A 17,411-nucleotide genomic window follows, 5' to 3' on the forward strand; every position below is an offset into this window, starting at 1 on the left:
TTCGTTGTGGGTTCTTCTAGTTGTGGCATGTGGGATGCTGCCTCAGCGTGGTCTGATGAGCAGTGCCATGTCCGCACCCAGGATTCGAACTAACGAAACACTGGGCCGCCTGCAGCGGAGCGCGCAAACGTAACCACTTGGCCACGGGGCCAGCCCCTCAAATTTAGTTTTAACTGTGCAAAGGGCTCGTAAATATTTTTGAATGAAAATCAGAATTCTGTCCATGTCTCTAAAATAGAGATCTTTAAAATAATTTTTCAGTAATACATGAGGCCTAAAAGCAGTTGGCTAAGAAAATATTGGTCTAAAATTTGTACTGACTTTTATCTAAAAGCATAATTAGTTTGATGAAATTTATATGAATAAGATGATAGTATTCATTACAGGGGAAGTATCTTTATATATCACCAATTTGATGATGCATATTAAATTGCTCAAGTCCTATAACAAAATATTTCATTTTCAAATTGTGAAGTCCTTCTGGGAATAAGTATGTACACTGAAAATAAAATCCTAAATTTCAAAAACATCTTAAGTATCATAGCAAAGCTTCACTACTTGCACATCAATTAATGTAATAAATTATGTTACATAATGTTTTCAGTAACTTTGGTGCCAACCCCAGAGTAACCATTGTCTCATGTTTCAGGGAAAGAACACTTTCCAGCAAAAACTCAGACAAGTTTCTAATGATTACGAAAAAACCAGATGATGTAAGAAGAGTAAGGAGACAAATATCAATACTTTTTATCCACTCACTACCTTTGCCAGAATGAAATCCTCAAGGAAGCACTTAGAGAGTTTTAAAATAGACCTGGTAATACCTAGTTATGGGTGTTTGGGGTACCTTATACTTACTTTTAAAAACTGATGATGCCTAACTGAGGTGAAGGAAAAAGTGTCTATAATTTACTTAAAAATACTTCAGCATTTGCAATGTGGTATAACGTATTATTTAGATTAAGCTGTAACCCAGGTGCTAACCAAGAATGCAATGGCAGGGTGGCCTAATGGTGTTCTAACCAGAAAACACATAACCCAAAACAGCACCTATAAACCAATCTGATATCCCTAGTTATGCGGATCAGCTACACTTTAGATACTCCCCACTCTTGCAAAAACAGACTGGATAAGAATCTTGTACTTTTAGGTTTGATAGTCGAAGCTAAATCCTCGATAGATCTTGTATCTGTTAATTCTGGCTTTGGTTTGCCCAGTAATTTCAATAAGAATCCTGCCTCTGAAAGTTTAGTTATTTCCTCCGAAATTGACTCTTCATGCAGAATGGTAGTTGGATTACCTAAAGGAGAGCTGCGACTTGCTTAGATCAATTTGCCAGTTTCATTTGGACACAGAGAATAAAATGTCTGTCATGCAAACACTGGCCTTTGCTATATGCTGTTCTCTCTGCAATTGATTATCCTTCTCCCACTCTATCCACTGTCTGCCCAACAAACTCCAACTTATCCTTCAAGACTCAGGTATCACTTCTATGCAGTCTTCTCTCTTCAACCTACCACCATCAGGCAGAGTTAAGAAGTGCCCCACTTCTACTTTTACAGCCCTTTGTACACCCCTCTTATACCACATTTTACATTGCTAAAACTATTCAGTTGTCTGTTTCTTCCACTGGACTGTATTCTCCATGGGAACACGTGCTATTTTCTTATTTATAAAATATTGCAAACATATATAGCATATCCACATACCCACCACCTAGCTTTAGCATTTTGCAGTATTTGCTACAGATCTTTAAGAAATACATGACACAGTTGAAGTACTTTGTTTATTCCCCCCACCCAAGAGAACTTCTACCCTAAATTTGACATTTATCATTTCTAAGTCTTCATACTTTTGTTACATATATATGTATGCATAAATACTATCATGTTGCACGTTTTCCAAAATTATTTAAACGCTATATTGTACATATATTTATGCAACTTGCTTTTATCACACAATGTTACTTGATATTTATCCATGTTGATACATATAACTCTAAGTTCATTTTAACTGCTGTATTTTTCTGCATTTATCTATACATATTTAAACTATCCATCCCTCTATTAATGAACATTTTAGTTATTTCCAATTTTTCAGTTACAATACCACAGTAAGGAATTTTGTACATCTCCTTGTGCACGTCTGGTTTCTCAAACGTATATATCCAGAAGTGGAACTGGCGGGTCTAGGGATATGTCCATCTCCAACTTCACTAAATATTGCCAAACTGCTCTCGAAAGTGATTGGACTTGTTTACTCTATGTGGCAACATCTGCTAAGGGGTCCAAAATATTAATTCTCCCCTTCTTCCTTCAGTAATAGATCCTCCAAATTTTAGATGGGTGCTTAGACAACCAGAATATAATACCACTTCTCATTATTTCTTTTAACTATCTGTGGCCATGTGCCTAAGTTCTGGCCAGTGATACATGAGTAGAAGTAACCAGGCCACTTCTAGGTCACACCCTTAAGCACAGCAGATGGACCTTCCCCTTCTTGTTGGTTGTATGCAGATATGACAGCAGTAGCTGGAGTGGCTATCATGAAATCAGAGAATGAAGGTGCCTACTAAAGTTGATGGATCAACAAATTAAAGGGAACCAGTGTCACAAACACTGTATCAGCCCTATGTTTGGACTGTTACAAGAGAGAAAAATTTCCACTTTATTAAACCATGTTACAGTTGGGTTTTTGTTACAACAACCAGAATGTGCATCCAAACAAAGACATTCCCAGTGGCAGTGCATTAGAGTATATATTGTTCCACATCTTCGCCAACATTTTTTACTGCCAGACTTTAATTTTTGCCAAATCTATAGGCTTTTGAAATGGTATTCCACTGTTGTTTTAACTTGCATTTCCCTGACTGCTAGTGAAGATGAGCTATATTTATTAGCCATTCTAGTCTTCTGTTAATTGCCAGTTGACACTTTCTGCCCATTTTCCCACTTGATTACATTTTTCTAGTCCGCTAAAAGCTTTAAATATTCTGTGTGTGTGTATATGTATATACGTATACATATATATATACACACACATACATTGCAAATTTTTTCTTCCTGACATAACCTTGCTGTGGGCTAATCTCAGTTAACTGCCCAACAAGGAGGTTAACATGGTTTCACAGTAGCATCTGTCATTTGAGAGGAGGCTGGGAACATAATTCTCAGTTCTGAATATGGAGACGTCTTTCAGAAAGCATCCAGGATTTGCAAACAAACTTTTATAACATTACATGATAATTTTCTTATAAAAGGCACACAATCAAAAGGAAAAAGATGCCCGAGACTGACACTGTCCTTGAAAATTCAGAAGAACCAAAACATGTAATAAGAGGAGGCAAAGAGACAGAGGGACAGAGAGACAGACTGATTCCAGGAAACACAAAAAGCCTTAGTAGAAAGGAAATGTAATCACACTCCACTTCTTGGTCTTTTTTTTTTTTGAGGAAGATTAGCCCTGAGCTAACAACTGCCACCAATCCTCCTCTTTTTTTCTGAGGAAGACTGGCCCTGAGCTAACATCCGTGCCCATCTTCCTCTACTTTATACATGGGACACCTACCACAGCATGGCTTGACAAGTGGTGCCATGTCCGCACCCGGGATCCGAACCGGCGAACCCTGGGCCACCAAAGTGGAACGTGCACACTTAACTGCTGCGCCACCAGGCCGGCTCCCTTCTTGGCCTTTTCAGTAATATTACAATCATAATAAATCTTTGTCAATTTTCAAACTAATCTACAAAACACAGAAGTTAATTATGCTTACAGAACAAAATGCAAATGCCCCAGCCTCAACATTGCAAAAAGTATAAATGTCCAAAGTAGGAAGTGAAGGGTGGAAAAAGACCAGAAGAGTAAAGGATGATATCTTTTAATTTATCAAGTGATGAGTTGAGATACTGTTTTTAATTGATGGAACAAGGAAAAAAGATATTTCCAGACATAAATGATAGAATTACATCAAGAGGGAAGGTGCAGCAGAGAGGGAACAAGTGAGCTAAAACTTGACCTAAGATGGTGGGAATGTAGAGTAGACACTAATAACTCAGTAACAGGAGGATGTTGTTTACACATACTGAGGTGAAGCCAAAAGAAATACTGTTAAAAGCAGTTCTTCCGTAGGACTGTGACTGGGGGAGGGGCAGGGAACTATTGCTTTTTTATCTGATCCACATCAGATTTTTTAAAGTGATACGTAATGCTTTAAATCAAAATTTTAGAAAAGGAACAGTATGAACTTCAAATTCCCAGGAAGCAGGTAAAAGATTATATGCTCTTAGTAATAATGAACTACTTGAGTTAAATACTTTGCCATTTTGTCTCACCGCTATTTACTGATTGAGAAACAGAGGACTGACGTAAGCTTTAATATCCTCACCATTATCACAGCATTTTTTTATTTGAGGATGACATCAGAGATGAACCTACTCAATATAACAAACCTTTATTGCCCACTATGTGCCAGGAACTGTGCTATGAACCCGAAGTAGAATAACCTCTTTCAAACACCAGAGTAATAGTCACCTATTATGACTATTTCCAAGATACAGGCCCCTACCCAAACATGTTTAGATTGTTCTCAAGTTTTACTTTTGTGATCTCAATCTTCTTGGGCTATTGCACTGCCCAAAAGTCCTTCTAGGAACTGCAATCCTGATGCTAACACTAATCCCTGTATTTATCCCACCTACAACCTGCAGCTAGATCATCGTGGCCAATTACTAGTTCAACTGCACCAGTCTTGTTCCCCCAACATCACACTGACAGATCTTTTGCCTCTTGTCCAATATCAAACCTTTCTCTCTCGGACAATCTGGGTTTCTTCCTTTTGACAGCTGCTAAATTCCTACTCATCAGCTCCCTTTCTGGAAGTCCCACACTGGTAACCCACAGACTTGGCACAGGTGTTTGGCCCATAGTGTTTATTTTCAATTTTTAAACAGAACTACTCTTGTGCCAAATTTGAAGATTTCTAACTTCTTTAGAAAAGTGAAATCTGGCACCCCTGGCCAAACACGACACATGGCATGAGCCTCATTAGAAGTGTCATGAGTTCACCACTCTCCACTTGGCTTCACACATTTCTATCACCTACCTGGTTCTTGTAGGTCTTTCAGTGTGCAATCCCCATCTAGCCTACTTCTATTCTAAACTAGAGGTAATCTTTCACCCTCTAAGAAACAGAAACTTTTTATTCTGGCAGACGCCCCATATATAATTACTTCTCAAAAAATTTAATCTTCTTGGAAAAACATAAATTATATTGTTTTTCAGAACAGCTCTATTCAAAAGATCTTTGCTGTTGGAAAGGGTTATTCTTAGCCAATCATTAAGTACCTTCTAAACATTCCACTCAAAGGAAGAGCATGACTGAATCAGACTTAAATTTCACAACGGTCAAATAAAGGCATATATCTATTTGTACCTCTGTTTTGATGAAATCAATTAAACCACCACTGGCAAGTTAGCTGTATTAGGCAATCATTAAGTGCCTCTCTTTATGTAATATGCAGCAGCATGCTGTTTCAGAAATGCAGTGAACAAGACACAGTCCTGCTCCCAAGGAGGTTGCAGCCCAATACACACAGGCAACATTAAGTATCTGGTGCAATGAAAGCATATATGAAGGTCATAGTGGAGGTTCAGGGATTTAGAAGAGGAAATAATCTCTAAACTAAAATTTGATGTGGCGAAGCAAAAGTTAACCAAGTCTAAAAAGGTAAGGAGAGAAGACAAGGTATTCAGCCAGAGAGAAATCCTACTTGTTACGCCACTTCCAAACTTCAACTTTTATCCTGAGGGAAAAGAGTCGTCATTAAAAGAATGAGAAAGAGGAAAAGCAGCCCAAGAAATACCAAAAGGAATAATCTAGAGATCACCAAGAAGGCAAGAGTTGCCCTGCAAAAAGGCAGTACCAAGAAAATCAGAAGACAAGCCACAGATTGGGTGAAATTATTTGCAAAAATCATATCTGATAAAGGACTTTGTATATCCAAAATATAAGAACTCCCTAAAACTCAAAAATAAGATCGGATCCTGGGTGTGGACATGGCACCACTCATCAAGCCATGCTGAGGCGGCATCCCACATGCCAAAACTGGAAAGACTCACAACTAAAAAAATACACAACTATATACCAGGGGACTTTGGGGAGAAAAACGAAAAGTAAAATCTTTTAAAAATGGGCCAAAGCCCTTAACAGACACCTCACCAGGAAGTACGCATATGAAAAGATGCTCCACATTATATATTATCAGGGAAATTCAAATTAAAGCAATATACCACTATCTATTAGAATGGCCAAAAATTCAGCACCACCACTACCACCAGCATCCACTACCACCACCAAAAGCTGGCAAAAACGTGGAGCAATCGGAACTCTCATACATTGCTAGTAGGAATGCAAAATGGTAGTCACTTTGAAAAACAGGCCGTTTCTTACAAAACTAAACATGTTTTACCATATAATCCAGCAACTGTGTTACTCGTTTACTCAAAGTAGTTGAAAACTTATGTCCACATAAAAACCTGCACACGGATGTTTATAGCAGCTTTATTATAACTGCCAAAACCTGGAAGCAGCCAAGATGTCCTTCAGTAGGTAAATGGATAAACTGTGCTACATCCAATGGGATATTCTACACTAAAAGAAAATTATCAAGCCGTGAAAAGCTATGGAAGAACGTTAAATGCGTATTACCAAGTGAAAGAAGCCAATGTGAAAAGGCTATATGCTGCAAGATTCCAACCATTTGAAATTCCAGAAAAGGCAAAACTATGGAGACAATAAAAAGATCAGCGGTTGCCAGGTGTGGGAGTAGGAGAGATGAATAGGCAGAGCACAGAAAATTTTTATGGCAGTGAAAATACTCTGTAACAAAGGTCTAAAACTGCTCTGAAAAATAAAGTCCGGGGGGTGGCGGGAGGCAGGAGTTGGTGGGATTAGAGAGTATCATAAAAGGGGTTAGCCACAAAGAATGATACCTAACTCAAAGCAATAAAAGGGGGTAAATATAGACTGTCCTATAGATATAGTATCCAAAAGTTAAGGACCTTGTCTTTTACTGTCTTCATGAATTAGGAAGGAAAGTCATCAGACAAGTTCATGTGTGGTGGCAAGGGGTTACGATGGAAGAGGACAGATTTGAAGAGATGTGCAAGAAAGGAGTGGAAAAGGTTACTATACCCTTACACAGAATTGCTTTACAGTATCACAGGCCTAGAAAGGTTGAAATGTATGATTATACGTTACACATCTACAAGGGATGGTCAGACATTGTTACAGACAGCAACTTGCAAGGTTGTGTGATTGCCTTCAGTAGTGTAGCACTATAACCAATATTCTTCAAAGACGGAGTATTAATCGTTCACTCAAAAAATCTACTGAGCACCTACTACATAAACAATGTACCAAAGACTTAAATGAAGGGGAATTTCCAGGAGTCAGCAGATTAAAGCAGAGGGGTGAAGATGTCATGAGGCCAAAGAGAGCAAATGTATTTATAAATAACGGCTTGATTTGTTTTAGGTAATGAGCAGCTCACTGATCCTCTCAAACCCCACGTACAAATATCTGGAAGGAGTAGCACACTCACTTCAGACAACTATTAGAAACTACCTCTGCGGAGAATCAGGTTTCAGGAAGGTTCTGTGAAGAATTCAGACAGTTCAGTTACATGAAACAGGACTTCCATGGGCATGGCAGAAAGGTTTTTGAGGGAAGGGAGCAATGTCTTACACTTAGGAGAAAATGGCAGAAAAACAAACATTCACAGGAAGGCGCCAAGGAAAATAAAGGTCTGAGGTATAGACAGCTTCCAAAACATTTTAAGCTGGCCCTGGTGGACAGAAGGAACTGCAGTTTTACCTTAACCCAATCAATAGCACTCAGAACCAATCACGGTTCCAGAATCCTACCACTCCACGTTACAAGGCCAACGGCGATGAGGAAATCATGGCAGCCTCTGGTGATCTGGGCGTACAGACTTTAGGTGCTTCTGAAGAGCTGTGGAGTCTGAAACAGCTCTTGTCAGTGTTAGTTTTATGATAAAAATCAAAGGCACTCCAATTCCTAGCAGAAAGGTGTACCCCTAACGTGGTATTCAAGGACCTTTACACATTAGCCTCAAATTATCTTATCCCATTTTCTACAACTTTGACTCATATACCTCCGTATACTGCTGGGTTTTCCAATCCTCCTCCTAACACTTTTTTCAATTTGTCCAAATTACTAACAATCCTTCAAGATCTAGTTCAAATGTTACCTTTTCCCTGACACAATGCAGGTGGAATTAAATTCCTCCAAATTTGACTTCCTTTGGGGGCATCTTCACTTTCTTCTTTGTGTTAGCATTTAACCTTCTTAGACTCTAACAGAAAGACTGAATTTTGTTTTGACCTCTCAATGTCCTACTGAATCCTCAATAAACATTTCCTAAATGAATGTCTTACATATCAAGTGCAGACTCAATCATGTGTAAAAGAACTTTAACTTTCAAGTCTTCTTCTTTGCCTCTTTCTGTGCTTACATTAAAAAGGGTCGGAATCATCTAACTTCTTCAATGATCGTCCCGTCACAGTAATTCATAACACGAGTTAATTTCAAGTTGTTTTGAGTCAGGTTCTTCTTGCCCTCTAATTGGTCCCTATACTGCCCACCAACTGCCCATATAACTTAGAATTTTGAAAATCATAAACTATATATTACTCACCAGCTTAAAGTCCTTCAATGACTTTCACTGCAGTAAAATTCAAACCATGGTCCTATGTGTGATTTGGTCCATCTACCTTTCCAATCTCTACTCCCGTCACACAAACACACCCCCTTCCAATCCACCATTCATACTTTTTTTTTTTCCCTCCAAGATGCTGTTTTCCCATCTCAGTTTCTGCCCCGACTATTCCTTCCGCCTGGAAGACTGTTACCCAACAGAAGACTTTTTGCAAGGGCTAGCTTCTTAATTCCTCAGCTCCAAGCTCCCTTTTTAGATACATTTCCTATCTGTACCAGGATAGTATCCAAGTGTACAGTAGGCTTTCATATGCATTTTCTAAATAAAGTTTTAGGTTCTCAGTAACTACCCGACCCCACTCCACACCTGCCATTTCCACTGGTCTGACAAAGCTAAGCTCTTTTACATATAGTAAGCTTTTCTCACAAGCCTAGGAAATATATTACTATCGTCATTTTAGAGAACTTACTGAAGGTCATAAAACTAGTAAGCGATGGAGGATCTAATTGCAGGTCTAAGTTTTATGCCTAGTCTAAACCATTATGTGACTTCTAACTCTACCTGTTTAACCTTTTAACACTTTATCACATACCCTATACCATACAGTCTAAGTATCTTCATTTACCCCATATTTTCTCCCAATAGACATTCCATACTTAATAAAAATAACTCTGCCTTATTATTTCTCAGGGCGCACCTAAAACTGTAACTCACTCTCAATATAAACTGTTCTGGATATAACTTAATAAAACGGGCTCAGACAAGTATAAATAATAAATGAAAATTTTTATTCATCTTTGTAAATAACACTCAAATGTTTATGCTCAACCATAATCTTGGAACAAAAAGAGGCTTGCTTTTAATAATGCAGGAGCAAAAATCCTTCAACTTTGAGATGAAACCAGACAAACTGAAAATTGCTTCAGATACAAAAATAAAGCACCATTTTTCAAATTGTGGTTATGGCTTTCTTAAAGCCTAGCAAACACCCCCAGAACACCTCAAAAGAGAAACAAAAACCTTCAGTGTCTTTTGAGCTCTAATTATTATATGGTTTCATATACTAAGAAACATCTCTTCCCCCCAAAATCTACCAGTAGACTAAAATTCAACAGAGGCAAACACTATAAATGTGGTCATCCATTTCGTTTTTCTTTTGCACTAGCTTTCAGGTGATACGCCAAAGTAACAAAATGCACTAACATTATTTGTGTTAAGAAATTTTTATTTTAAAATAAACCCTCACAAAATGCATGTATTAATTACTACAGAGTTTTAACGTTGCTAATTTTTTAAGCTCGTTTAATTACAACATTTAAATTAGTGAGTTCATTTACTTACATAAAAAATTATGCTACTAGTCAAGTTTTCTTATTTACCTAGGCATTTCAATCATGCACAAACTACCACTTATCCTCTCTTACTTGTTTTGTTCAGGTTCTCCTTACCATCATATCTCCTGTAAGACTTGCTCTTCATCTCTCTCCTTGCCAGTACAATGCTGGAGTGAAGGCTGGAGATTGAATACAGGGAAGGGGCCCCTCTTTTTTACAACCCTGTGGGATCTTGTGCTGCTTCACAAAATACTACTACACTAGTTTGGAAAGAAACGGACATATTTCTCAGAAATAAATCACCTTCCCTGGTGTAGCAATTAAATGTTCTCACTTTAACCTCCAATTACTATCTTATTAACACAACATCCCAGAGACAAGGGGAGATTCCCTATCTCAGCACCTTTTTCTCGTAATTTAAAAAGGACTGCTTCCATGCACACAGAATATTGGCTTAATAAAATTGTACTATTATGCAATGAGTCCTACAATATTCCAGAACGAGCACAAAGATTTTTCCCCCCATTTTTGATCAGCTGTCTACTGTTAGTTTTAACTGGAGCTGAAAAACAGAAGGCTTAAGTAAACTGAAAGTCATCGATGGGTTTAATAGGGACATTTAAAAAATTGTTCTTGAAGATATTTTCTTTGCCATTTATTTCTACCCTGAAAAAAGCTCGAAATACAAAATTAGTATTTAAAGCATCATACAAAATAAAAAGAAAACAAACCAGACAAAGGAGTAAGGTACACTTCAATTTAATCACTGCACACAAGTTTGTAAAAATGCTACACGCACTTACATTAAGTCGCAAAGTAGATTCAAGAATTCTTGTTCACCTCTAATACTATTTTAAACTATGGAAATTGGGCTACTTAGTCTCATCACTATTACATGCATTTAAAGTTACATACTTACCAAATTTTCAATGTCTGCTTATCCTTGCTAGGAAAGGACAGAGTTCCTTAGAAATTTACTTCACTTTAAATCTTAAAGACATAAATTGAGGGTCCATACTTTGTTTAGTGCTTATCTAAAAGAATACATCACCATTATCACATACTCAGATATCAATTTTCAGATTTATTTTAGAAGACTATCAGTGTTTATACTAAAAAGCATTAGAGCTTACTGTTTATTATTGGTGTACAAAGATCACAGCAGGAATCACAATGTGAAAACATCCTTAGCATATACCGACAGTAGCTAGGATGTGGCTAAAAACTGGAAGGAAAAAATACAAGTGTCACACTGAGGGAAGGTATTAAACAGGGCAAAAAGTAATTAGAAATATACTCAGAGGCTAGTTTTCACTGGAACACAGTCCCAGAAATCAGTATTTCTAATCCAAATTTTTCATGCAGGGTTAGAGTGATTTAAGAATACACTTGAAATTTTCAAGCCTCACTCAAAGAGAATCCTATAAGCAATTAGTCTGCATGATCAATTAGCAAGCCCTCCTTCAACCCTACCCTCAGCTTAACTGCTTATGAATCACTGCAACAGCAGCCAAAAACAACAGAGAAATTCTGGTATTTTAATTTTACGCCTATGCAACGTTGGAACCAAAAGCATCGAGAAAAAACTTTTAGCTGTCAACTAAAAAGAAAACTTTGGGCTTGAAAAAACAAATTTGGGGGCCAGGCTCGTGGCGGAGTGGTTAAGTTCACACGCTCCACTTCAGCGGCCAGGGTTCGCCAGTTCCGATCCTGGGCACGGACCTACTCACTGTTCATCAAGCCATGCAGTGGCAACATCCCACATAGAAGTAGTAGAACTTACAACTAGGATATACAACTATGTATACTGGGGCTTTGAGGAGCAAAAAACAAGAGGAAGACAGGCAACAGACGTTAGCTCAGGGCCAATCTTCCTCACCAAAAAAATAATAATAAATAAATTTAAATGCTAGTTAGTTTTAAGTAAAAATATTTCTTCCATCTCACCAAAAGGAAATAACTTATGTGAAGTTTTTGCAGTTATAGTCTATTAAGTGACTGTGAGGAAAAAAGTGAACCCAGATTATCAGGGAAATGTCACAAGGTAAAATAAGCACCTTATTAATATTCTTGATTCAGGTAATATCTAAAGAGTATAGAAATTCAGATTGTTCATTTCTTTGATCAAAGTGTCCCGTTTCAGTTAAATTTAAGAGGAAAAATTATGATATATAAAAGTATAAAATAGTACTCACCAGAAAGGCAGCTTTAAAGAGATGGTTTTAAGGAAAACCATTTCCACTGTATCTACGCCATTTCTTATACAGATTAAACTGTGAAAGGCAATGGAAACTCAACCCCTTAAGCAATATTATATTAAAAAACAAGTGGATATCTTGTAAAATATATTTTATTATCAGTTGATAAATCAAGTTTTAAAAGTTTAACTGAACACATGACTTTCATATAAAATAATGTTAGGATAACTGTTTTCAGTTGATAATCACCATCCCAGTTTAATAGGAGTACAAGATCAGCTAGTTTTATAGATAGTCTCAAAGTAGACATCATTATTACACTTAAAGTGAAAAGGAGGAAGCCACGCATCCTAGTCAGTGTTACAGATTGGAAGGATGGTTCAGGCTTGTATAAAGTAAATCATACATGCTTTAGTCTTCTCTTCAGTGTTTTAAATTTTTATCAACATAAAAGCACAATATTTAAAGGTTAAAGGAAATCTCTCAAGAATGGCTCAAGACAATGACCTCTGGTAGAACCACTTAAAATAGTAACAAAAACTTTAAGGTATCTTTCACAACCCATTACATCCCCACTGCCCCTAAAAAGAAATAAATGAAGAATGTGTCTAGATTTCTTGATGGGTAGTCAGCTTTCATTTGAATATTAAAAAGTAAGGTTATTCTTAGTTCCAAGTAAAATGAACCCGAGGTGGTGGTGTACCAACAGAATAGGTCATAGATTACAAAAAAGATGAAGGAAATGAGTATTTATTTACAGTAAGAGTTACTAAAAACATGTAAGAACAAAAAAGCAGTATAAAAACATTTTCTAGCTTATGACTGCAGACCATTTAGCATTGCTAGAGGTGAAGAAACTTGACTTTTTTCTTAGGTTGATTCCTACTGTAAAAAGCTAAAAGGCAAACGAGTACCACCATGGAGTGGCTTAGGTTAAGTAAAAGACCCTGGACCCAAAGCCCTGCCCTCCATATCATGATATAGCAACATGAGAATATAGCCAATTGAAACTTTCACTATCTTTTCCTTTTATGTACAACAAAACTACTTAGGTTCAACTACAACCAGATAATAAAGGAGCAGTTATTACACCTTTATTACAACTGAGGTTGGCAAACCTAGAGCCTCTTTGGCCCAAGTACTGAGTGTTTGAAAGTGTCCAATGGATCTATCAGTTATACTCACATTTAAGTAACTGCACAGCTTTCTTCCTTGTGTGGGTTATATGGATATGTTTGAAAAAATAGGAACATCAGGTACTTACAGATTAAACTAACCTGTACTGGCAGGGCTGTGGGATTTTTCTTCTCTACCAGTAAGTAGCAAATGCTGAAATTCTGCTGCTAGTTAACAAAAACACAAATTGTATTAAACTGAGGAGTTCAATCCATAGTTTAAAAAGTCAATGTGCATTAAATTTCCTCAGAGCCTGACAATAATACATTTAAAAAATTTTCCCTAAGTCTTAGAAAAGTTACCTTACATTGGCTATTAAATTTAGAGTGACCTTATGAGAATGAGGTTAACAACACTGTATATCTTTTGGACAACTCTGAATTTAAATAAAATATGTATTCCAATGCGTATTACATGGAAATTTTGGTTAAACTTAAAAACGGGGCATACGGCTAAGAAAAAATCTCTTAAACATGATAATTTCTAAATATATGTAGACACACTCCATAGAGGCAAGGAATTTTTAATTCAATTTTCAAAACCTGATTTAATTTTCTTATGTTAGAGATTTTCAATTTTAAAAACAAGGGCTGTAAAGTAAATTCCGTTGCTTCTCTTCTAAGTACACTAATAAGCTATTAGCTAAAAGGCAGGCTTGCTCAATAACTAGATGCCCCATATTTTTCTAACTCAAACTTATAGAAACTTTAATAAACTCTTCCCTTGGTCCACTTGGATAAAGTAGCCTTGCCTTATTAGTAGACACAGGCAAATGATGCTGCAATCTAGTTTATTTCCATCTCTGGTTAACTGCTGAACCATATATGAATAAACTGTTAAGAATGAGCTACATTATAATAAATGATTCAGTTAAACCTTAGTAACAAATGCAAACCAAGAGCAGGGATGCTGTTACCTTTCATTACATTTAAGGTTCTTAAGTCTAAACACTACAATGGCCTCTCTCCCAAATAATCACTATTGGTCCGTGTGTAGTAACCTGGGGAAACACCATTCTTCACTTTTATCCAAGTTGGACATCAATGAATTTCATTGACAGTTCCTCAAATTTAACAAAAGGTGAAGGCATACAGATTCTTTAATAGTAAAAAGAAAACCCCACACACAGAATGCCACAGGGTTTGGAGAATTCCAATACAGGACTTCACCTTTTTATAAACATAGCATTACAAAACCCATCACCAAACACACAAAACATTACTGAAGCTGTGCCATATCACAACTTTATACACCATTACAGCATTTAGAATTAATGGGTGGGGTCCAAGTAATCAATCGTTAAAATAGTTTACTCACATGTATCTTCTCTGCAGTTAATTTGATCAAAATTAAAACATTTACACAAACATATTTTCATAATATAGCTGGTGATTATAAGCTTCCTAAATAACCTAATCATGAACCAGTCTCGATTTATAATAGTGTTCAATTTGCTTCAAATAGAAATAGTTCAAATTAGCTTCAGTGAAGATCTCCTTTGGGTCTCCAATTTCTGCCTTAATCTGACTTCTATGTCCTGCTTAGTAAAACAGAAATATTTTCCCTGAGAGATTAACTGAATAAGAGAGGATTCAAAAATGTCAAACTAATATGGTTTCAAGGTATTATTTTTCTGCAGTTGGGAAGAAAATGAAAAGTTCTTCCTTTTGTACTGCCAAATTATTATATAAGAATGCACAAAGCCCAGAACAAAAAAAAGCAACAAACAAAAAAAACATGCTTAAAAAAGCAATTCTCTTCTGAGGCTTACTGAAGAAATCTAGTTTTTTAAAAATGCTACTTTCAAACTTATTTCCCAACAACAATGCCAAGTAGGAACATGAAAACACTAGGAAAAGTTGGAAATATTTAAAGTATTAGGGAACTCAAACTGAAGTTCCACCTTCTCCATTTCCTATGCATTAGTTTGAATTAGATCCATAATAAGGGATGCCTAAGAGCCAAGACATTAAAAGTATAGTTCTGAAAATGCAACGTTATTATAAAATTGTGAATATCCACTATGTACACGACACTATATACATCATTAACCTAAGTGTTTATTTTGCCAAGAAATATCACACAGAAAAGTTAGATGATTTCTGCACTATAAAAACAAAAGGTTATTTATTAAAATGATTCGGATGACAGAAAAGAAAATACTGAGGGGGGGGAGAGTAACCTTCACTACTATTCAAGTCATGAGACAGCTAGCAGAAGTGTAATTGGGGTAATGTTTACTTACAAAAACCTGCCCTATAATCAATAGTCTTATACCTGAATCCCTTGTTTTAGAAGACTTTTCCATAAAAGATACAGTAAGAGAAAACAGTTTCATTTCAGAATAACATACAAAAATTATTCAATATTAGGTCGGTGACTACTACCTTTTCAAAAAGACATACCTGATTTATATACAATTTTAGGGTACATGTTTAATATTATTTCTAATCCCTAACCAATACAAATGTCAGTCTACTCAAACAAAATTTTATCTCAGTAAAGAAGTGACTTCAACATTTCTTTTCATTTACCAAGGTTTGCCAGTGGACATAACAGATACCCAAAAGTTATGTAATCCTCAAAATCAAATTTGTCTGAGTCACAGAACTACAGATATATCAAAGAAACTATATTTTAAATTAGGTATCTATATCACCTTCACAAATTATGCCACCCTTAGAAAATCCCTCCCACCTCCAGTACTCAAGTTATGTAAGAGCCTATTTCAGTTATATTATTTCAATTATCACTATCAGAATTAGGACAAGCAGCTTCACTCTTAAATATTTCAGTATATTGGGGGATGGTGGGTGCAACAGAAAAGGTGTAATTACTGAGTCGGTTATAAAATATCCCAATAGAGTATTTTTGTTGTGACAAAATTGTTTTTTCAAACATTAAAATATTTTTCCATGATTCAGTTACAGAGAAAAACATGTTCTAATCAAACAGGTGAAAATTTGGAATTTATTTACTGCATGTTTTTTGTTTCCAAAAATTAAAACCACAAAGAAACACAATCCTTGGTTTGCTAAATGTTGTAGTATGTTACTTGTTACTGTTTGTTCAGCAGAAAATGCTATCTGAGTAGAACGATGACTTAAACACAGGAAAAAACAAAAATAATCCAGGTTTATGTTTTGGCCTGTCTTCCAGTTCCCTCTTTATCCCCTATAACATACACACAATTTTCTCACCAAATAAAAGAAAATTTTAGTTGGAAACAAATGTGGATAGTTTTCATGTGTGCATACTGCATAAAATATTGTTCAATAGGGCTGAAAATGAACCTCAAAATCGTTTCAAAACCATAGGTTCAAAAGACTAACTTTACCACAAACGGATCCAAATTTCAGTTTGGCTACCTGAAAATTAGTAATCTAGCCACTCTCAGGTCGGTAATACCCAAACTCTTTTATCTCAAATGTGTAGTGTATACACATACATACCACACACACACAACCTTCCCACTCTTCACAGGGCTCTACATTAACATTTGCTCTAATGTGGTGAGGTTTGAAAATATCAAAAATCATAAGCATTTCCAGATGACTTTTCAACCTTAATGTTCAATGCATAACTTTGGGATTAAGAATGCAGATTTCAGTATCCAGTGGCATTTCCAATGATTAAACTTATCCTTGAAGTTAAATTTAATAGTTTGAGGAGAAAATAACCAGTAAGATTTTCCTAAAAGTGAAGTGGAAAATTTGAATGAAATATTTCATGCCTCCAAATCAAGAATGTCAAATTTTGTCGATTTTCTTAAGTTCAATATAGTAATACCAGCTTTACTGAGGCCGTTAAATATTACGCAACACAAAGTAAATTACACAAAATTATATATATAAAATATTTATTAACACCACAGTCAAACGTGAATATTAATATAGAGCCTTCTCTGCCAAAAGAGTATAAAAATCCTAAGTTTAATTAAATTTAGGGGCCTTCACCAAACTTGC

At 36.1% G+C, this 17,411-nt stretch overlaps 1 protein-coding gene across 39 annotated transcripts in view; it reads right to left on the minus strand.

The window, feature by feature from the left end:
- The window catches only part of ZNF207 (zinc finger protein 207), a 59,158-nt gene that overhangs the window by 23,582 nt on the left and 18,165 nt on the right, over positions 1–17,411 (minus strand). For 17 of the 39 annotated variants that reach the window (XR_011423353.1, XR_011423350.1, XR_011423348.1 and 14 more), the window contains one exon: positions 9,506–13,613. The gene's annotated coding sequence lies outside the window, so the exon portion shown is untranslated. Of the gene's footprint in view, positions 1–9,505; positions 13,614–17,411 lie in introns of those variants that run through there. The other 22 variants (XR_011423365.1, XR_011423364.1, XR_011423351.1 and 19 more) reach the window with 6 other exon arrangements.

The sequence above is a fragment of the Equus caballus genome, chromosome 11 (assembly GCF_041296265.1).
Source record: "Equus caballus isolate H_3958 breed thoroughbred chromosome 11, TB-T2T, whole genome shotgun sequence".
NCBI classification, from domain to species: domain Eukaryota; kingdom Metazoa; phylum Chordata; class Mammalia; order Perissodactyla; family Equidae; genus Equus; species Equus caballus.